This window comes from Miniopterus schreibersii (genome assembly GCF_964146895.1).
Source record: "Miniopterus schreibersii genome assembly, chromosome: 13".
Taxonomy (NCBI): domain Eukaryota; kingdom Metazoa; phylum Chordata; class Mammalia; order Chiroptera; family Miniopteridae; genus Miniopterus; species Miniopterus schreibersii.
In genome coordinates, this window is record NC_138113.1 from 9,427,530 (window position 1) to 9,449,914 (window position 22,385).

At 52.7% G+C, this 22,385-nt stretch overlaps 1 protein-coding gene across 2 annotated transcripts in view; it reads left to right on the plus strand.

Moving 5' to 3' along the window:
- Positions 1-22,385, plus strand: part of KLHL29 (kelch like family member 29) — a 249,194-nt gene that overhangs the window by 141,340 nt on the left and 85,469 nt on the right. The gene's annotated exons all lie outside the window — the stretch shown is intronic.

The window sequence follows — 22,385 nt, forward strand, 5'->3', positions numbered from 1 at the left end:
CCCCATCTTGTAGTTGAGGATACCGAGGCACACCTCATCTGTGAAAGCCGGTCAAGGTCAGGGCCCCAGGCCTTGGGCCCCAGCGGTCAGGCTCAGGGCGTGAGCTCCAAGGCCCTTCCCTCTCTTCTGGAGGTGGCTCCAGCCTCGAGAGTGACAGCAGTTACCAGGCTGTGCCACTAACCAAGATGTCGAAATGAAAATGTCACGGAGGCTCTTGCCTGGCTTCAGTTTGAGCTGGACCCCATCCTGCTGCTCGGAGCCGTGGGGCCCATGGCTGGTGGCAGGAAGCCCATTCATCGTCATCCCATCTCCTCGGCAGGCAAGCAGGGGCTCCGCAGGCCACCTGTGCCTCTGCCAGCCATTCAGAGCTGCCCCCCGGGAGCCTTCTGGGGGCCTGTGTGCGCGCGTGTGTGTTTGTGTGCGCAGGCATGTCTAGTCTTTTCTTTCCTGCTTTCATAAAAGTTGCCAGAGAAGTTAAAGGCGGGGCGCCCCGGCCCCAGCCATTGTGAGGTGCCTGTGGCGCTGGAAAGCCACACTCCAGGTGTGCTGCGCCTTTGTCTCGGTGATTTTCAAAACCCCCTTTCAACCCTGCTTCTCATTAATAACTGTGAGTGCCGCCGGCGCAGCGCCTGGCGAGGCCCGAGACAATGGAGCTATTGGAGGCCAGCTCAGAGCGCACTGACTTCTTGCTGCAGAGCCTTATTGATTTTATTTTCCTGTTATGAAAACACCACCCCGCTGAGGTGGGGAGGGAAGGAATGTTGGATGGGGGAGAGGAGACGGAGGATTGTTTGGGCACGATGCCCCCAGACTAGCCAAACACGTTGCTCCCCTGGGCGCCAGCCCCTGGGACTGCTCCGATGTGGTGACCTCTGCCCCATGGAGCCAGCCGCTGCCCCCCAGCCACATCTGGCAGCCACTCAGCCAGGCCAGCTGCTGGCCAGCTGGAGAATGGCAGGCTCTGGAGCTGACTGCTGGGGCCTCCAGGTGAGGAGAGAGAAGCTGGACCAGGAGCCCACTTCATGGTTTCTTCCCTCTCAATGGGGGCATTTTTAGGGCCAGTGTTGGGCTGTGCTCCGGGTAGGGGTTTGAGCTCTGCCGGACCAGGGAAGTGGAGGAGACCAGCAGTGGGAGCTTCCCACAGGGATCCCTGCCCATACAGCTTCTACTTTGCTCCCAGGCAGCTCAATATTCGCCATCCTTGCCTGGCCGGGCCGCAAACCACAGCACATGGGAGGAAAGGAACCCAGCCTCAGATGGAAAACAACAGCTGGGAGAGGGCTGAGCTGGGTGGCCCAGAGGGGAGAGGGGCCGAAAGTTCACGTCTGTGAGGACAGCCAGCTCCTTGGCACACTTCTCCTCTGTAACCAGCTCCAGCCCAGTTTCATACCTGCAGGGGCTTGTTCCATCAAACAAAGGTTCCTGGTTCTGCCCTGGAACCTTCAGGGTGCTCAGGAGAAGGGGCTGTGGAGGGGGGAGGGAGGGTCCCAGCCAGCTGTGGCTTCTGTCCCGGGTTCTGTTATTGAATTTGAGCCATGGGGCCTTTCAACCATTCTGGCCCAGCTGCTGCCCCCTAGATGCCTGTTCCCCAGAGTATTTGTCTAACCCCATGCGAGCACCACATCAATTGACAGACAGCCAAACTGAGATATCTGTGGTTTCCCTGGTCAACAAGCAGTCTTTGCTGAGCAGCCAAGGGCAAGCTCTTGCCCTCGGGGAGTTCATGGGCCGGGATATACGAATCTGTGGCCTGGACAGTGTAACCGAATGACCTGAGAATGTCCCTCTCGTCGAGGTTATTGGCAGAGGCAGCTTAGTGGAGTGGGTAAACACAGGCTTCGGAGCCAGACTGCCTGGATTTGAATTCTGCTCTATCACTTTCTAGCTGAGCGACCCTGGACAAGTTACCTAACCTCTCTGGGCCTCACTTCTATAAAATGGGTTAGGTAGCAGGACCTGCCTGCCAGGGTTGTGGTGAGGGTTGTGTGAGTTAAAACATGTGTAAAGTGCTCAGAACAGAGCTAAGCCTGGCACATGGTAAATCCTATACAGGTGGTGGTGTCATTGCCATCACCCTTGTCACTGTTAGCCAGGTGAGACCTATGGGACAGGTCCATGCCCCGGTAAGGAAAGGTGATCGGTCATTTCTGGCCTCACCAAGAGGGCAAGGTAAGTCTTCAAATAAGAAACAGGAGCTAGGCCCCAAGTAGGTGAGGGAATAAATAGGCCAAGGTCCCTCGGTGAGTGAGAAACAGACCAGGCCAGGTCTGGCTCCTTCCCCACCCAGGCTGCCTGGCTGGCGGACTGTTGCGTTCACCATGGTAACCACTATTGCAGCGCTGTTAGGGCAACTTTTCCCCTCCTCTCATCCACCAGCAAACACCGCCTTTCAGCAAGAAAATGGGCATGTAGCAGGTCCTTGAATAACTTGTTCAACATCATTTCATTATAATATTGACTAAAAGAAGAAAATCAATTCCCAGCCAGAGCTACTATCTGTCTGGAGTTCATGTGTTCTCCCATGTTTGCATGGGTTTTCTCCGGGGACTCGGGTTTCCTCCCACATCCCAAAGATGTTCGCAGGAGGTGAATTGGGTGTCTTAATAACCCCAGTCTGAGTGAGTGTGTGTGTGAGTGGCCCTGCGATGGAAGGGTGACCTGTCCAGGGTGGGTCCCATCTTTCACCCTGAGCTGCCAGGAGAGGCTCTGGCCACCCAGGCCCCTGAACTGGAATAAGCCCTTTGGAAAAGAATTCCCTTACTTGTTTTTATTCTTTCTTAAATGTTTGTACACTCACATTTATGTTAGTGTTTAACGTTAGAAGTGTTTTGGGTCTCAGTTTGTCTACAGAATGGTAATGACAATGGTATCTTCCTTTTGGAGATGGTGTGAGAATTGGTTAAATTAATATGTGTGCAAAAGCTTAGAATAGCACAAGCCTCTTATTACGCACTCAATAAAAGTTAAGTTTAAAAAGTTAAAAGAGAATAAAAGAACAAAACAAAAACAGTTAAATCAGAGATTTGGTCGGACCGAGTGACCATACCTTTGGGGAGAAATAAATCTCCCTGGCCGTTGGCGCTGGTGAGCGGCAGGGAGGCTCACTGGACTGTCCCCTTCCTGACAGATCTGGCCCGAGGCAAAGCTGAGAGCTGGGGCAGCTCCAGTCCCCGGCCCCTCCTGGCCCTCAGCTCCAGGCCGTCGAGGCCGCGGGGGAGGGCGGCTGGTGCTGAGAAGCAGAACCCCGACTCAGCGCCAGACCTGTTTGTGGGATGGAAAGGAAGCCGCGCTGCCCCACAGTGGCAGCTGCATGAAATTTAAATTATTCTCAGCAAACCTGCCTGACAGATGAAACAGGGAAGGGACGGCTTCATAAAATGCAATTTTGTTCTCGAGAGAATGGACTTTGCAGAATCCCGGCGGATGTCTGTGAAATGCGTTGGGGGCTTTTTCTCCTTGTGGCCAGGAGCACTCATGCTGAAACATTCCCGTCATTCCCGGGAGCTAAGGCCTGGAAAATAAATCTAGGCTGGGCAGAGAGAAACTTCGACTGCATCTGGGGCCCAAGGAAACTGAAGGAGGTCGTGAAATCTGCAGGCTCCATCCTCAGAGCACCAGACACCCAGAGTTTTGACATTTCTGAGCATTTAGGGCTTTCAGGGTGGATGTTTGTCATCATAGAGATGATCCTAGAGACACTGTTCTCCTCACCCATCCTAAATTCTCTGGAGAGGTGTTCCTCTCGGTGGAGATGGCCTGGGATTTCTATGGGGAGTGGTGGGAATGAGCACGAGGCCCCTCCTCTCGTGTGGTTCTGGGGGTCCATGAATGGATAAAGGAGCTTTCACAGAGTGAGGATCAGACCCCCTTTCCTCTTCTACTCACGTGGGAATCCAAAGGCTGCTGAGCGGTGTCGGCTGGGAGGATCACTTGAGCCCCTCTTGTGGTGAATGCCAGACTGCACATGACTTTCTCCAGCAGACTGTTTCTTGCTCCATGCGTGAGAGTTTGTGATTTCCCTTGTGATAAATTATCAGGCAATGGTAATGCTTGTGAGATAACTTGTGCGTTGCGTTCGTCCTGGGCTAATGGCTTTTGCCTGCACTTTATGTTTCAGCCACAGCTCGGATTGTATCCTCGTTGACTTAAAACCCACCTGTCAGTCCCGAAGTGTGTACAAAACTGAAAAATGTCACAACTTCCAAAGCACCCATGTCACAGCTTACAGTTTAGGGAGGGTAGATCTCAGTGATTGGAATTTAAATTTCTGATTCAAAAAAAGAGGAGAGATTATGTGTTTTCCTACATTTGTAAGGGATGAGCCATCATCTGGATTTCAAAGGAAATTTATCAGAAGAGGTTGTTGACTGGAGCCAGATTTGTATATAAGTTAGCTTTTGCTGCATAACAAGCATCCCCCAAATCTTCATGGGATGAAGTTTTAAAACCATCCCAGCTCTGTGAGTTGGCTGTCAGCTGGCTTGGCTGATCTCTGCTGGGCTCTCTCATTGGTCTGTGGCCAGTTGCCAGGTGGTATGTGGCTAGTGGTCTAGGGTGGCCTCAGTCATATCTGTGCTTGTCAGACTGTCAGCCAAGGCATCTCAGTTCTCCCCCATGTGGCCTGTCATCATCCATCCGGGCAGTTCAGGCTCATTCACATGCAGTCTCAGACTTCCAAGAGCAGCAAGAGAGCAAGGCTCAGAGCATAAGTGCTTTTTGGACCTCCGATTGAGGCACTTTTGCTAGAATCCCATTAGCTGAAGCAGTCACATGGCCAAGCCAGGTTCAGGGAGAGGCCAAAGAAACCCTGCCTCCTGATAGGAGGTGCTACAACTCCACATTGCTAAGGGTGAGGCACAGAAGGGTGGGCACATACCCCCAGTGTTTCCAGCACACTTGCTTTAACAGTTATTTACCCTCTAGCTCCCATGGCTCAGGCAGAAAGGATAGACCCTGTCTGTTCCTCTCCTTACATGGCCCGATGTAGGGAATTTGGGACATGCATGACCTATACACACCTGGGCCTGTACCCATCGCATTCACACCGAGAGCTGCTGAGAGAGGTCTGAAAGAGGGCACCCAGCAAGGACTGTGTTGCCAGGGAGAAGGCAGAGCAGCTGGCCCCCAGGGAACCTCGAAGGGTGCATTTCCCTTGACAATACACCGCTGACCAGTTGTTGACCCTCAGTCCTGAAGGCTCCAACTCTGTCTCTCCTGCAGAGTTGATGGGACTGGGACGCTGCTATTCCCAGGACATTCACAAGGACAGATGTTAACCTCCTGATTTAGAATTAAACATCCGCCACAAGGCCACCTTCATGGATTTTGACCAGTGAATTCCTCTCAGTGAGAATCCGTATGGGAAAAGGAATTCTGACCAGAAGACTTTCCGATGAGCCTGAAGGCAGGAAAGGGAGCCAGTTATGTGTTGCAAATGCTCAGGAGCCCAGGATCGGACAGCCTGATGTCTCTTTCTCCCTGATAGACTAAATCCCAGGCATTTCCCAAAAAACCCTTGGAAGGGCCTATTCTTAAATTAAATTAGGTTTTCTGCAAACAGCATCATTCAAGATGAACATAAATCTACTTCTTATTCAGCTTTAATGGTTTTCCTTGTTTCATTTAATTACTCATGTTGCAATTAAACAAATTTTTTTCACTGCGAAAGGACAGCATTTTAGCTACATTATGGGGTTTAATAGGCTTTGGAGGACTAGCCTGCAAATCTCATCATCATTTATAACGTTGTTGTTTTTTATAGGGAAAGTATGTTCCAAAATCTAAACAACCGAATTACAAATGAACTTTCAGAACCCACCCCATTTGTTAACTGGGAACTGTCTGTAATACTAAAAATAACTCAGGGCAATGAACATAAAAAGGAGAGCTTCATTCCCCTCAGTATCATTTGTTCACCATCAGCATCTACAGATTTAGTTTAATTTCAAGGAGGAGAATTTCCTCCAAACCCAGACTGTAAATTCAGGGAGAGTTGACCCACCAAGTAATTTCCTTTATTAAGAGACACGGGACTGCCAATCACAGTGGCCACAGTGGAGGCCAATCAAAAGGTGGCACTTACTGAGACCAACATGGGCTGGATTGAAATGTGGGGGAGAACTCCCAAGGCAAGGGCAGGAGGGCGCCCGGCCCCCAGCAGGGCCGCCTGGGTAATTGTGGGGTTGGTGTCACCGCGTGGCAGCCTGACTGCCTTGGGAGGACCTCAGCCATCCCACTCAGTCCTCTCTCAACCACAGCAGCCCCGCGGGCTCTGGGGCCGCCCAGCGACAGTGAGGTGACTGCCATGCATAGTGAGAAGGCCAGACCTCTGAGAAGGGGGGGCCCGGGGGAAGCTGGAGCCATGGGTGGGCTTATTTGTGGTTATTTTCTCCAGCACCCCAGGAGCCAGGGTTGAGGGGGAAGCCTCAGCAGCACTGTGTTCAGCAGCGGTTATAAATCCCGCCAGCAGCTGGGGTGCTCCCAGCTGGAGCCGTGGACCTTTCTGGCACATCACCCCAGGCACTCAGAGGCTGCCTTAGGAGGCAGCTCAGGGCTGCAGGCCCGGACACTGCATATGTCTGTTGGGTTGCCACCGCCCCCGTCATCGTTGTCGTCACCATCGCTAATGTTATCGAGGGCTCGCTGTGAGCCAGCCAGGCTTCGGGGTGTGTTTGCCCATGTGAACCCCCGGCACCCCACAGGACTGTGCGAGGCGCGTGCCTCCACCATCCTGATTCTCACCACGGGGAGGCCGTGCGGCGGCCAGGCCTACCCCCTCATTATGAGGCTGTAATGTGGACACAGGCCTGCGGCGGCTGGGGACACCGGCGCTCTGGGGGTGAGCATGATCCTGAGGAAAGAGCATGGAGCAGGAAAGAGTCATGCTGCGACCCCTCACCCCGCCTGCTCTCCAGGGCTTAGCCCACTCCCTGCCCAGCACACGAGCCTCTACCCCAGCCAGGAGCAGACAGACCCCACGATGCTGTCGCCTCGGGTGTCAGGAATATGCTGAGGATCTGATTTTTATTCCCCCACAATATTAGGCTGAGGAGAGCAGATTGGGCAAAATATCCTGTACCCATAATTCCTGTTAATGGGAATTCAATTGTGGCAACTTGTCATCTGCCCAGATTAGAAGGGAATTTTGTGAATATTGTGTTCGAAAGGCATTAAAAACGCGTTATGAGTTAGATTCTCATTGTATTCCTTGTAAATAATTGAGGAAGAAACTGGTGCTTGAAATTGGAGATTATCCATTCTTGAGATCCCAACAGTTAGTTCCCTCACCAGGCTCACAGGCCCCCCGTTGATCTGACAGCTCCCAGGGCTACAGGGAAAGTCTGCAGCACCTGGCAGGTCTGAAGGCGCCGTAAAATGAGCATTATGCTTCCAGAAACTCTTCCTACCAACAAAAATTAGTAACTGCCACCTCAACACAAGACTCCGGGTTCTTACTGCATAATCTTCCTGAGTCCACATATTTATGTTCCTTGCCTCCAGTCTCTGGAACTCTGGCTTCACAGCCTGGGCCCAGGTAGGCTCTGGTGCAGCAGCAGCCTGCCCACCACCACTCATGCCCGCCTCAGTGGCAAGGCTCTGAGCACCAATGCAGCCATGGTCAGGAAGGATCTGAGCACCAATACAGCCAGGGTTGGGCAGCTGGTCAAGCATCAGCAGCTTCAGCCCTGGTGGAGCAAATTCTGGCCAGACAACACCCATTTCCAGTGGGCTTCTCAGTCCTACTCTGCCATCCTGGCTGTGCCACCTCTTAGCTCCCACCCCTGGTGTCTCCCCCTGGGCCTATGAAAGATAAATGGGGCTTCCTGGCTGGAACCAGGTTCTATCTTTTGTTATCAAAGCCAAGAACTTAGTCTGGAGCAGAGGAGAGACTGCCCCTAAGGAAAACCTGAAAAGAGAGTGGGGAAAGGAGCTCTGAGCCTTTGCCCACATACAGAACTGGACAGAACAGGTGGACACTCATCCTGTGTCCCATCTTTGACTGTTCAGAAGTCCTTCTGTCACTGGTGCTGCCCCATCTAGGGACCCTAGGGGCTGAAGAAGTTCTCCTGTGACCATTGCCAACTTCATGGGCAGTTCCGAACAGCTGGTCATTGGTGAATCACTGATTCCCCCCTGTCATTAGAGCTGTTGTTCTAGGCTTTCAAATTGAATGTCTGGTGGCTGGCATGCCTGGGGCAACCAGAGAGAGGAGAAGGGACTGCCATTTAAGGGGTAGTCAGGGCTAAAAGGTTGGGGGGTTTTTTACATGGAAAGCGAAGTGATCAGTTGGTTAGCTCATCACATTAATCAATTCTGGTTGTGATACCTTCTGCACACCAGATGTATAAGTACTAACATACCTCTTTGCCAGCACAGTGATGGGATTGGAAACCCACACTCCAGATTCAGGCTGCCCAAGTTCAAATCCTAACCCTTCTGCTTTCTAGCTGCATGACCGTAGCAAGTTACTTACCCTCTCGGAGCCTAGTTTCCTCTTCTGTAAATTGGGATAATAATATCATCTATTTCATTGGACCATGGAGGGGATTAAGTGAATTAACAATGCAAATGTCTGTTCCAGTGTCCGGAATCTAGTACATACTCTGTAGGCGTGATCTGTTGTTATTACCATAGCCTTCAGTAAGTAGCCTTCACCGAAAGATCCTGTTTTCTTTGGTTTCGAATTGCCAGCACCTAACACCCGCCTGCTATGTGCTCAGCAAATATGTGTTGAACTGTCAAAGTGAATTGTGGGTAGAAGAAGGTGTAGTCATGGAAATTCACTTGCTTTACTAAAACAATAGCTGTGCACTTTTGAAAATGATATTCCACTTGTCCGTGGTCGTGTTTTCCGATTTCTGAGATGCTCCGTGACTGCCTCTTGTTCCTTGTATGGCAGCTCAGCAATAGCAGTCAGGAGCCTACAGATACATTGAATGCAGATTTGAAACGCACGCAGCTCCTCACTAAATCCAGAGACCCCCACATAAGGCGTTTTGCAGAGCAACCGCTGTGCTTCCGTGACGTGAAAAATCATGTTCTGTACTTGATGATCTCAAGTCCCTAACCCGTGGCCTGAGCAGACCTGAGCTCCAACCCGGCTGTTTGCTAGTGGTTGTGGTGATAGCGGTGTGTTTTTTGTTGTTACTGTTTTGTTTTGTTTTGTTATCATCTATAGAGGCCCAGGCCAACAGCTCTACATGTTTTATCTCAGTTCTTACAACAACCCCATATGGTAAGCCTGCAATTATCCCCGTGATACACAGGAGGTCACTGAGTTTCAGAGCCTGGGGAGAGTGCTCAGCGCTCTGGCTCGTAGCGGTAGACGTGGGATTGGAACTCAGACCTTTGTTACTTCAAAGCCCATGCCTCTGGCTCCCAGTTCTTTTCCCTGGACACCTGCCCTTAGATATTTGCCAGGAGCCTCAAATATAAAATGCCCAGAATTAAACTCCACATCCTCAGCCTCAAACCTGCTCCTCCCCTGCATGCGTGGCTCAGAGGCAGGTCTGCCCCCACCCAGCTATGCGAGCCACTGGGCCACCCAGCACCTCTCCTCACCATCCCACCCCTGCCCAGGATTTTGCATATCACGGATTCCCTCTCATGTATTCTTCAGCAAATGTGCACACTTTGTTCACCAAGAAGGTTCTAGGCCCAGCTCGTTTGGCCTGGTCTTCTGGAAGGGTACCTTCCCTAATGGTGAATAAACCCAGGGCCCACCCCTCAGGAGCACCCTGTTTGTGACAAGGATGTGCTGAGTCCCAGGCAGTGACAACCGCAGACCTTCCATTGCAGCCACACGTCCCTAGTTTGGCTCTGTGGAGCCACGGACTCACTGTGTGTTTAAGCGCCGGTGTTTGCCTTTGAAAAAGTGGTTTGAGCTCTGATGACCCGAAGGGTGGCCTGTCCTCCAGCCTTTGCCACCCAAGTCCAACCCTCTGGCTGCTGCCCTGTCCTTGCATCCCTCAGATGCTATAACAGTCAGGGAACCAGAGGCCTCGCTCGGAGACCAGCACCCCTGCCTCCAGGCTCCCACCTCCAGTGCCCCCCAGCGCCAGTGCTTTGCTCATCAGGGTGGGCCACAAAACAAGGAAGAAATGATCTTTTTAAATGGAGAAATAGGGCTGCTGCTGTTTTATGGTGGTGTGTTTTATGGTTTTCAAACATTTTAATTAGTTTCATTTTTTAACATAAATGCACCCTGATGCTTTGTGCAGGAAGGGCACAGTTCTTAAAACCTCAGAAATAAAGTAAGAACATGACAAAGTGGCTATTAAAGCGTCACACTCAGATGTGTTATTATTATTATTGTTATTTAACATTTCTAGGCGCCAACGCTGAGCCAGGAGTGGTGATGGAGGGTGGAGAGTGAGAAGGCCTATGAGTCAGGTGTGGGTGTTGGGGCTCCCGGGGACTGGCATTGCTTCCTCAGTTGCCTGAGATTGCCCTGCCCTCAGGGAACATCTCAGGATGCAGTCGGTTATTGGCTTTGTGAGCTGAGAACACAACTGGGGGTCAAGATTTTGTTCCCCAACCCCTTCCTTTGGCCACTTGTGACGTCGCTAAGATTTCCCAGCTTCCCCAGGCCACTCAGGTAGGGCTTTGAGCGATACTAATTTAGGATGGGCCTCCTCCAAAGCAACCCATCTCTTTTTTAAAAATTGAATCAATCAGAAAGCAGGGTTAGATGGACTTTACTTTGAGGGCACTCTCTGTATAGTGGTTCAAATAGTGGCCCCAGAGTTGTGTGGCCTCCCAGAACCTCTGAATGTGGCCTTGTTTGGAAACAGGGTCTTTGCAGGTGTGATTAAGGTAAGGTCCTCAGGGTGGGATCGTCCTTGATCAAGGTGGGCCCTAAATCTAGAGACGAGTATCATTTTAGGAGAAAGGAGAGGGAATTTGACACACGGGCAGAGAAAACAACCACGTGAAGACAGAGAAGGAGGCTGGAGTGATACTTTCCTAAACCAAGGAACGCCCGGAGCCACCAGGAGCTGGAAGAGGGAAAAGCATCCTCCCTTAGAGCCTTCGGAAAGAGCATGGCATGCTGACACCTTGATTTTAAACTTCTGGCCTCCGGAACTGAGAATAACTTTCTGTTGTTTGAGCCACCCAGTTTGTGTTAGTTTGTCAGGGCCGCCCCAGGAAACTACTGTGCGTCCTGAAAGTATCTCCTTAAATGAGGCCCACCTAGTGGGGCTGGTCTTGATGCTGAGTTTAAGCAGGGAGCAAGGATGGCCCGCTAACCTCCTCTCTCGGCTGTGTTGAAATGAAACACCATCACACCTTTATCCTCAAGGTCAGAAAACGTTTCCACAGGCTTTCTAACGACCACCTGCCTGCCTCCTGAAACAGGGCCTCTGATTTGGAAAACTTACAAAGGGCAATTAAAGTGAGGAGCCCCAGGCCTCCCACATCCCTCTCACAACCTACAGCAGCGTCCCCTACGTATGTGAAGGCACCTGGGAAGTCATCGCATGTGCTGTTGTCTACAGAGAGATAGGGGTCCATGAGTGCAGGGTGAGGCTCTGGCTGTGGCCTCCATTTACAGGGAGCCTCCGTCGGGTCCCTTAGTCAGCTGGAGTAAGAAAATGGGAATGGACAGGCTCTGCTGGTTCCTCCTCCGGCAAAAGGCTCTTGATCAAACTCAGAGAGCCACCAAGGAGATTCTTTAAATCAAAAAACCACACAAGCCAAATAAAAGCTCCGAGCACTAACTGCTCCCTCTTCTCACTGACTTTAATTCAGAAGAAAATTCTCTTTGCTGCCATCTCTACTGCTCTTTATCTCACGGTAATTGAAAGGAGAAAAATTTGCCAGAGCCGTGGTCTTGGGCATGCCACGTCTTCAAAGGTCGCTCTTTGACTGTGTTATTTCTCACAGTTGCTGGTCCCAGTGACCCAAGGTGGGCCCTCCTCAGGCAGAAGGCCTCTCTAAGCCCACACGCCCACCTAGATGACGCTGTACCCAAACGGAGCCAAAGTTTAAGGGCCTATTTCAGAAGACGAGAGATCCCCAGGCAGGCTCCAGTCAGTCTAGCGGGCCTGGGCTGTGTCTTTTCCCAGCTGTCCCCTGGAGTCTGGGTATGAAATTAGAATGCAGCCCAATTGTTTACCCAGCTGTTGCTGGCAGCCCAAAGCCCATACTGGGGCAGGCAGCCGTGCTGGCCAAAGGATATTTATTCTCTGACCAGCAGGGACTGGAAGCAGAGCTGTGTACCGTGCTCCTGGAGGAAGGCACCCCTACTCCCGGACCAGCCCTCTGGGGATCCGAAGGGCAGAAACTCTGGGGGCAGAGAATCTACATAGAGGAGGTATTGGTGCTGCCCAGCGGTGCTCACACTGCTGACTTTGGTCTTGGAAGTGACTTAACAACTTGTGTTTAATTTCTTTAGAGGAGCATATGAACCATTTGAGCTTATCACATCACTCCAAGCCTTTGGTGACAATAACCCCGAGCTGGCAGTGCAGGAGCCCTCAGGCACAGAGGCTGGGGGATGACCGTGAGGGACAGAGAAACCAAAGGGGATGGCCCTTGGTGTAGAAAACTACACTCCAACAGGGAGATTAGGTGGAAGACACAGACGGCGGTAACCGCCAGACCCCACAGTAGAAACTGCCGTCAGTGGGGACAGATGTGCAGAGGGACACCTAGGGTCCCTCAGGAAGCCCAAACGAATGAATGGCTTGGCTCAGCTTTCCTGGTTTGCAAAAGACTGTTGAGAAAAAACATGCCTTCAAAGGTCAGGGCGGTTCTTGCAAGCGCCCAGCAACATGGCAGCTGAAATCGGTATAAGAAAGGAGATAGATTACAGGAGGCGGAATCTGTTACTGAAAGATTCTTGGAGTCGAGCAGCAATCGCTGCAGCTCGCTGCTAACCAGGAGATTTATGTGACAAGATTATCGATGGTGTTAAGCACATTTAGAAGAGAGGATTATACCTGCTTCTGCGGCAGTTCTGTGCCATCAGGCCCCGGCCTGGCCAGCGTGTTAACAGATGGACTGCCGGCTGGACGAAGGTGAAGCTAAATATTTGCACAGTCATGGGAAGCGGGGAGATTCAGATGATGAGTTCAGCGCTGGGTGGCTAAGTTCAAATCCAAGGGAAGGACCTGGCTTAGGGTCTCTGCCAGTCTGAAGAGAGCTCCATTGCCACCTCCTCTGTTCCCCCCCCCCCCGGCACCCTGAGCCCTGGCAGCCTCCCCAGATCACTGGCTTGGTGAACTCCCCCAAACAGGAGGGTGGTGTCGGGGGGCATTACGGAGTGAGAGGAAGGAGACTGCCGAGCCCCCAGCCACGTTCCCAGAAGTGAACTTCTCCGCAATAGCAGACTCCTCTCAAGAGACAGAGCAGCTCTGCCATAGGAGAGAGTTTAAACTAGAGCAGGCGGAGCTCAGAAAATATGCTGCCGGGAGAGCCCGTGGTGGCCTTTCAGAGAGGGCCGCTGTGATGTGGCCCGAGGGGCTCCCCCCGTCTCTGATGTTTAAGTGCAGTCAGAGCCAGGACTGTGCAGCAAGGGTGAGTGGCCAGCCTCTGGGAAGGCTTCACGCTGCAAGGATGCCTCCCGGCCCAGGGGTGGCTGGCTAACCCTTGAAGTGGCACCCAGGGCTTAAATGAAATGAGACCTTGGAAAACATACTTTTTAAAAATTGGGGTAAAATATACAAAAACCTAAAATTCACCATCTTCAATTGCACAGTTCAGTGGCATTTAGTATGTTCATAAGATATTACCACCATCACCCTCTCCTGTTCCAGAACATTCTTATCACCCCAAAAGGAAACCCAGACTCAATCAGCAGTCACTCCCATCCCTGCTCCCGGAAAGTCTTACTTTTGTTAAGTGAGGATAATGATGGATGGACTCATGGAACATCCGCTTGGCCGACATGGCAGGAGGGAGAAGGGCCTTGTGCTTGGTGACATACCATCCTCAGAGGCTACAAGCTTCGCTGCCCGAGCACGCACCGCTCTGTGTTTTAGTTGTCTGAACTCCCTCGGTGTCCCCTGCGGCCCTGCCAGCACCATCTTCCGCTCTGTGACCTCGGGCCCCAGCCTAGCGGCTGGCACATAGCAAACCTCAGCCACATTGATGGGACAGAAGGATATAAAAACCAGTAATTCAGTAGCCAAGATGCTACTTCTCATTGTTTGGGGACATAACTCTTTGTCCTTGAGTTGTCATACTTTTAAACCCTGCACAGAAAGAAGCAAAACGCAGCGTAAGAAGAAAAGGCCCTTCGTGCCACTCCTTTTAATTAGGCGCCCTGTTAAATTGCAGCAATTTTGCGCTGTGGTTCCCTCCCAGCGTGTCTGGAAGCTCCGAGGACGCTCTTAACCAAGGAAGCCAGGAGTTCGTTTTATTCTTTCCTCCTTATTTTCTTTCAAAGGCCAATTTACTTTTTTTTTTTTTTTTTTAACAGTTTGCTTTTTGCCTGTGCCATGCGCGAGATCTGTGATATAACAATGCCCCTTCACAAAGGAGGCCAGTGTGCTGCGGCGGATTCCCCAGAGCCCCCCACTAATCACTTTTGATGGAGTAAGACTTGGAGAATCAATTATTTTGCCTTATACTCTGAAGAAATTCACTGTTCTCTTGCCCTCTTACATGGAAACATAAGCTACCCGGAGAGCTCAGCTCCAGCCCCCTCCACCGCAGCCTCCCCGGCCGCCCAGTCCCCCCTCGCTCTCTGGCGGGACCTGGAAAGATCAAAGGGACAGATGACAGTGCTTGGCGCCCATTTGTCACTCCATTGGAGCGAACCAGTTGCAGTGTTAACAGTCAGGCCTTGTCCCGTGTTTCATGAATATTTTAGAATGTTTGCCAGCAGAATTCTCGCTGTGCCACGTCCGCCTCGTGTACGTGTCACCCGTATTCCAGGGTTTAGTGGGAGCTTTGGGGGAAGGCCCCGCTTCTCCACCAGCCTCCTTTATTATCCCGAAACACGCCTGCTAAGCTGTTCTGTGTCCAGGGTCTCAAGCCGTGTGGACTTTCCCATTGTCGCACCGAGTCCTGACAAGGGCAGGGAAAGTGGGTTAGTTGTGATTGACCGAAAATGTAGGGGCTGGAGAAGGAGCAGCCTGTGTGCCAGCCCCACCGGGACATTTTTCTCATGGGTCTTCCAGCCTGTTCTTCGGAGCCGGTTTGTTCCTGCAGAGCCTTCTCTCCTGCCTTCCGCTCACCCTGGCCCTGCCTGCCTTCCTGATCCCTCCTGCAGCGCATCCCACCCCATCAGTCTTCACAGACGCCTCTGACAGTGCTGGACGTCTTTGTCCCCACTGAGCACTTAGGGCTTGACCTGTCCCCTTTGTGGAGACCCAGTGGCAAGACCTGCTCTTCCTCCCGGCCTCCCCACCGCCAAGATGGATACCAGGTGGGCCTCAGGGGGGAGGCTGAATTGGGAAGAGGCCGCATGGTGCCCGGCCTCTCCCTTCGCCCAGCGGGAAAACCCACCCGTAGAGCAGGCCGAGGAGGCAGAGTCCTGGGGCCTCAGCCCCCCTCACCAGCTGCCAGGCCAGGGCTCCAGGGGGTGCTCCCCAGCCACACCTAGGCCTTCCCGGGCCTCCCTTGCACCTTGGCCCTGGAGACACGTGCTTCTGGCACAGGCGAGTCTGCTTTTCCTTCTGTGTGGTTTTTCCTCCACGGTGACAGGGGCACCTCCTTGTTTCTCACTCCCCGTGATGTTTGTGACCAGTCCTGCGGAGGCTCTCTGGGGACAGAGGCTGTCGTCACGGAGCTGTTTTTAGGAGAGACAGAGCATTGACTCTCTCCTTTCTTGAGCAGTCACATGGACTCCCAGTTTGTGACAAAAATGAGAGTGTGTGTGCAGAGTGTCTCAAAGCCCTGGAAAGGAAAAATGCTCTGAATCCCAAACTCCCGACTGGCTGCCTTAGAAAGAGTTGCCCCCATTGCCTCCACCTTGCGCCAGGTGGCAAGTTGTTTGTGAGTCCAGTCACCTCGCACAAGGCGGCCTCCGGGGCAGCCAGGTGGGAGCCACCTAGGCCCAGAGATGAGACGAGTCAGCCACATTCAGTGAGGGCTGTCTTGGTACCTCGCCTGGGCCCAGCCCCCAGGGCTCTGCACTGGGCACCTGGGGAGTGAGGCCAACGTGGACCCCACCCGTAGTGGAGCCCAGTGGGGCATCAGGATGAAATGAGCGAGCCTTCTCGGGAGGACATGGCTGATGGTGGGTCTGGAGCCACTGCTCCCACCACCCTCAGACCTCTTGTGACACCTGAGAGACAGGTGAAGGGCTGGGCTGTATTAAAATCTTTTGGAAATGTGGAATTTGGGTCCTTCTTGGACCCAGGATTCTGATAAACACACACAACACGCACTCCTGCACACCCTCTCACACTTGCGCTCCGTGAACTTTGAGGTCTGTAAGTGCAAAGCGGGAAAGATCCCCCAGGTGACTGTCAGGCTTCCCGGAGCTAGGCCTGGACACGCAGGGGTGCGGTGTGGGGAAATAAGCCCCAGAGGTCAGGTGGCCTGGGCTCAGCTTTGCACACACACACACACACACACACACACACACGCCCACACTGTCTCATCCCGGAGTCACCTACAATGTTTCGTTCATCAGCTGCTGACTCCCATGCCATGGGGACTGCAGGGGGTGGGGGTGGCAGGAGCTGAGGGGTTGTGAATGCCCCTGGCCCTTTCCAAGGAACCCAAGTCCATTCCTGAGGTGCCTGTGTAACAGGCAGATTCCTGACCTCCACCTCTCCCCCCACCCCAGTTGATTAATTCTGAATCTCTTGGGCTGCAGCTTAGATACGCATCATCAACAGGCTCCCCAGGATGTTTCATGCACTGAGGGTTGAGGCCCGAGTAGTTCGGGGCTGTCTCCACAGGTGGACTGGAGGAGGTAGAGAGGAGGCAGAGAGGAATTGTGCTGGGCCCAACCTGGACACCCTCCAGCCCAGGAGGAGCTACCTCACCCCCAGTACTCCCATGAGGCCTGGTGAGGTTTGGGGGTGCTGCCTTGACAAAGGCTAGGGAGATGGTCTCCCCGCACCCTCAGACTGCAAGCGCTGTGGGTGTGCTGGGTCCGGTTCACCTTTGTGTCAGGCACCGACTGCGCCCCAAGGTGGATAACTTCAGACACAGGTCCTCCTAGCCCATCCTGTCTGCCCCACTTACACATCCCACCATAATTCTGTGTGTCTCCTGCAACACATGAGCTCCTCTAGGCTCAGGACCCGTCCTACTCTTCCTTCTCTCCCCCAAGCCCAGTGGGGTTTGACCTGTTGATGGTGGTCAATAAATGCCTGTTAATCTAATGTAATCAAATCCCTGAACTGAGGCAGGAAAGGACTGTGCCTTGGGCCCAGCCAGCAGGAATGGAGGAAGGACCTGGCCTGTCATCGGAAGACCCTACACCTCCCCTGGTGAAGGAAATATTGATTCTGCTGTTTGTTTTGCAAGGAAGCTGTCCCCAGTGGGACAGCCAGATCCAGTGCAAGTGAAATGGAAACTGAAGGAGGCAGCGCTCTTACAGCTAGACTATTAATAGGGCTGCCCGGGTGCATCTGGGCAAGGAGAGGCCAACGCGGGGCTGCCTGGAGCTTTAGGCTTTGGGGGGGTTACTCTGGAATCCCCCCCACCCTCCCACCTCAGCTGGGTCCCACTTCACACTGCTGCAGACAGAGATGGGAAATGCAGCAATGTCAACTCAGGTCACCTTTTAAGTGGGAGCCAAGTTGAGCAGCCTTGGCCCAGGACCCCAGGGAAGAACTCCTGAAACTCCTGCTGGACGCAGCATGGGGTCAGCAAACAGAAGGCACCCTTGGGAGCAAGCTTTTCCTTTCTGCTTCAGAGGAAAACTTGAGTTGAGCAAAGCAGGGCCAACCCAACAGCCATCTGGACATGACACAGTCCAGAAGCTCAATCCAGTTCCTCCACTACCAGGAACAGTTCTCAGAGGCGCCTTCCCAAGTACTGGGGCCTGATCATCTTAGAAAGGGGTGCTGGTGTCGGACATGCAGGGCAGATGGGGCTCCATGTGCGCAAGCTGTGCACGGAGCAACCGTGGGTCTCCATTCTGGGTCCTGCCACGTTGTGATACCTTACAAGGGAACGCCGCTGGCATCCTCAGGGAGCCCGACTCTCCTGCCTGTAGGAGGCTACCGAAATACCAAGAAATGGAGCAGCTAGCAGAGCCGGAGGCACAGGGTTTACACCCCTCCTGCACGATAAAAACGGAGGCCTGGTGAGGAAGGAACAGGCCGAGGTCACACAGCTTGTATGGCCCCCTGCCTCCCAAGGCCCTCCTGCCCCTTGTTTCCTTTCCTATTTGACGGCTGCACCAGCGAGGGATGCAGCCTAGAAGGAAGCTCACATTCTGGAGTTTTCTGTCTCTTCCCAAGCGGCAATCTAAACTGGTTTTTCTTGAAGGCTCTGTGGCCTGCTGTTTGTTCAGGCTTTGGCCCATGTGTTTTGTCCATTTCACACTCCTCTTCCAGCCTTCCCCAGGTTATTTCCTGTAGGTTTGGGGTTTTATTTTCAGCATCTGCCCCTGCCAAAGTATGTGAGTTGATGTTCAAGACCTTAAAACTCAGGGAGCCTTCAGAGCAATAAATTCCATCCAAACCCCAGGCATCCTGCCCAGCCTCTGCATTCCTCTCCAGGCCTATGTGAGGCCCAAGGGTGGCCAAGCACGTGCTGATACCACCACCCACAGAGAGGGAGAGGCCGCATTTCAGTCCTTAGACTGTAGGAGCAGCATCTGAAGTCCAGGCCACCTGGAACCGAGGGTCTCATGTAGCCCTTCTAGGACCTGAAGCCTTCGACTCCCAGACCCAGAGCTAGGCTAGGAGGGTGCCAGCCTGAGTCAGCAGCGAACCAAGGCATTCATTAATGGAGATGAAAGTAGAACCAGCCAGAGGACAGTACTGCATTTATTCATCATTCAATTAACAAGTGTTTATTTAGTTTATTTAGCACCTACTGTGTGCCTAATCAAAATAAGCATCCCTGGGGTCAGGACCAGGGTGGTCCAGTGAGCTTGTCCCCATCTGCTAATACATTGGCACCTAAAACCCAGACTCTGAAACACTGTCTACACCTAGGAAAGGTCTCCCTTGCCAGTTCTCCCTCTTTTGATATCTCAATATGCAGCAGCTTGGAAGCAATGAATTAATTCTAAGGGAGGGCACTAAGAAACATGGAGTGAGAGAAATCAGGGGGGTACTGGAGGTCAGGTCTGCTAGTTGAGTTCATTGTCCTCAAGCTTTCCTAACCATCTGCTCCCTCCCCACTTAGAGGTCACACAGGAGCACCAGCCTCGGAGCAGGACTCTGATCCTGTCCCTGCCACGCACTTACTCTGAGTCTCAGTGTCCTTGCCTGTCCAACTACAATAACCATCTGTGCCCATTCACCTCACAAGGGAGTTATGAGACTGACATGGGAAACTGGTATGGCCTTGGAGAAGGGGGCAAATGAAAAGGGTGTCAATATGTTGATTATACAGCAGTGGTTGAAAAGTTCAGAGTTTCTGCCTGAAGTTTCCTGGGCTGGCCTTCGGGGAGCCCGGAGAGCTGCAGGCTTGGTGGAACAGGCATGATTTCAGGGTAAAGCGGGTGCTGGGCTGTCGCAGGGGAGGGCGTGGGAGGGGGCTGTGCATCTGGAACTGATTGGCGTTTTCCTGAAATCAGAGGCTGTCCGCAGACTTCCTGCCCGGTTTCTGCGGGCCCTGGAATGGTTCCACCTGGACCCAGGACCAGGGACATTTCATTCCCCGGGATGATTTGTGTCCCAAACCCTGGAGCACCTACCCCCCAGCCAGCACCAATGCCATTTCTGGCCGGCTCCTTTTCATCGCGTTTCTGTAAACACGTTAAAATTGCCTTCCCAGGCTTCGAGTCTCCACCTTGCCTGCAGTCTCCTGGCCTCCCCGATCCAGCCTCTGGGACTGAAATTCTTTCTCCTCGTCTCCACGAGGGATTGGTGGGAACAGAGAAAAGCAGGAAATTGATGCCCCAGCCTCAAGGCTCCACACAGTATTAGATGGAATGAAAGCAAATAATGAGTCGATACCCACACAACTCTGTTGTTCTTTCATTTTCCTTTCAAAATGCATGTAGCGAGCGCTTCCTCCATCCCACACCCTCTCGGGCTGGGAGCTCCCCGAATGAATTTACATACCAAATGGGTTTTAATTTTATATTTTCCCTTAAGGTCAGGACATTTATTTATTATCATTATTTATTACTGAAGCGCGAATGGTTTTAATTATTTTAGTGTTCCTCCTACAAAGCAGGATCGCTGCTAGCGCCGGAACATTTTCCGTTTCCGCTCACATAAATAATATAGTTTTTAATTTCATGAAGATTTAGTGTTCGTCTGCTTTGTAAATTAAAGTCATCGCTTACCACAACAGAGACGGAGTACCGGGGACATCCTGGTGGACTTCTCAGCGTCTCCTTTGGCGATCGCTTTTCCCAGCTCTGACCATCTCACTCAGGGGCCTGGAAAGAGGAGGGCAGTGGGCGTGGAAACAGAGGCAGGCAGGGGAGAGAAATGAACCCCTCCTGCCATGAGATATCACTTGCTTTTACACACATTACCCCATTTATTATCCACAAAATCCCCTCATAGCCAGTGTTTTTGTCTGTCCTCCACAGATAAGAAAACAGGTCCTGCGTGATAACAAACCTGCCCGAGATCTCTCAAGTCCAAGTGACAGGTTCAGATCCAAGTAAATCAGACTGCAGGGCTCCAGGGCCCAGCCCTGTCCCTTTTTCCTCTGTGCCCTCTCTGCGCCAGAGGCCAGTACTCAGGCCCAGGCGGAGGTTGGTGGAGGCTTTGGCCAGCATGGTGGGAGCAGAAATGAAGAAGGAAAGAGCAGGCCGGATGGATGGAGGGCAGGGGCCACTGGCCAGGCCATGGGTGTGATTGTGTGTATCCGGGTGGACGGAGGAGCATCCTGATGGTCTAGGGAACAGAGGCCCTCAGTGGCACCTACGGGCAGTGTCCCCAGTATGCAGCCAGGAAATTTAGTCCAGCTACCCTGTAGTAGCTAGATCTTGGGGAGCTCCCTTCCCCATTGCCTCTTCCCTCCCTCCTGCTTTTTTCCCCACCTAGACCCTCATCTATTTCAGAGAGGCTGCCGGTCCATAAATTACAAGCTCCCAGTGCAGGGAGAATCCCCACCCGTAACCAGAGTTCCTTGTCTATAACTCACTCTCCCCACCTCTGAGACCCTCTCCGCCCTCCCCGGGCTGGCTTCTCCCTCCGGAAGCATTCCCAGAAGCAATCGGGAAGCATTTTCTCACTTCCCAGCATTTGTCACGAGGACACCATTCCATGGGACCAGGCCCACTTTGCTGCCAGCATAGCCTCTGGAATGAGCAGGCTGTTTGGGGTTGCCATGGAGAAGCGGGCCCTTTGGTGGTTTGCGCTGTGCCATGGTAATTGAAGGCCCTCGCCCACCAGACGGGGCAGCAGCCTCACACCCTGGTGGCCTCCCTGGGCCCGCTCCTCTTCGCTCCGACCCACACAGCCGCACCCCACCCCTTAGGGCTATTAGCAGGTTAAAAACCTATGAAATTTAAATGATGCCAGCTTCGTTCTGCAGAGTGTTTTTTGAGTTTCTGTCTAGGCTCCAGCTGCAAGTCAGCCCCTAGGAGACTCGATCTCCAGGCAGAGTGTTCGTGTCCTGGTGGCTGTGTCCTGGGGGAGAAGCGGGAGCCGGTTTCACGACCACGCTCGTGGTTGCACAGCACAGAGTGGCTTGGACACGCACTCACCGAGATTAATCAGAGGCCCTGCCACGCTCTCCCTGCGCACCACGTGGTTTAAATTTAAGCAGAAGATAGAGCTCGCACTACGCCATCCTTCCCCATAACGGAGGCTGAGATTGTGTTGGCGGGAACACAGCGTGTTCAGGGAGGTCCCCTGCCAGAGCGGGGATGTCCCTCTTTAGCGTCTCTCTAATCCCTCTCCTGCGAGCATCTCCTGCTAAATGAGGGAGCCAGGGAGACGTCGGCGCTGGGCAAAGCCATCTCTTCCCTACAATGATGAAATTCTTTTCTCCATCGCAGACACAGGCTCCCCCAGGAGGACATAAATAAATAAGAGCTTCATGGTGTATCCTTTACCCATTTTTCAGATTTTCTTCCTTCTTACTCGTGGCACGAACTTAAGTGGTACTACTGGACCAGTACCAGCCAGAGAGGTGCCTGGGGACGCAGGAAATCTCAGGGCTGTGTTTAGAATCAAATAGTTAATGGTGAAGTTACTTCCCACTGAAAAGGGAAATAAAATAGCTTTCAGAGCCAGGTCTCTTGTTGCTTTATACAGGGGGGCCCGGCTTTTGGGAGGCTGGCTCCCCCCGAAATCCAGACCCCATGCATTAAAAAGATATTTTCAGCTTCC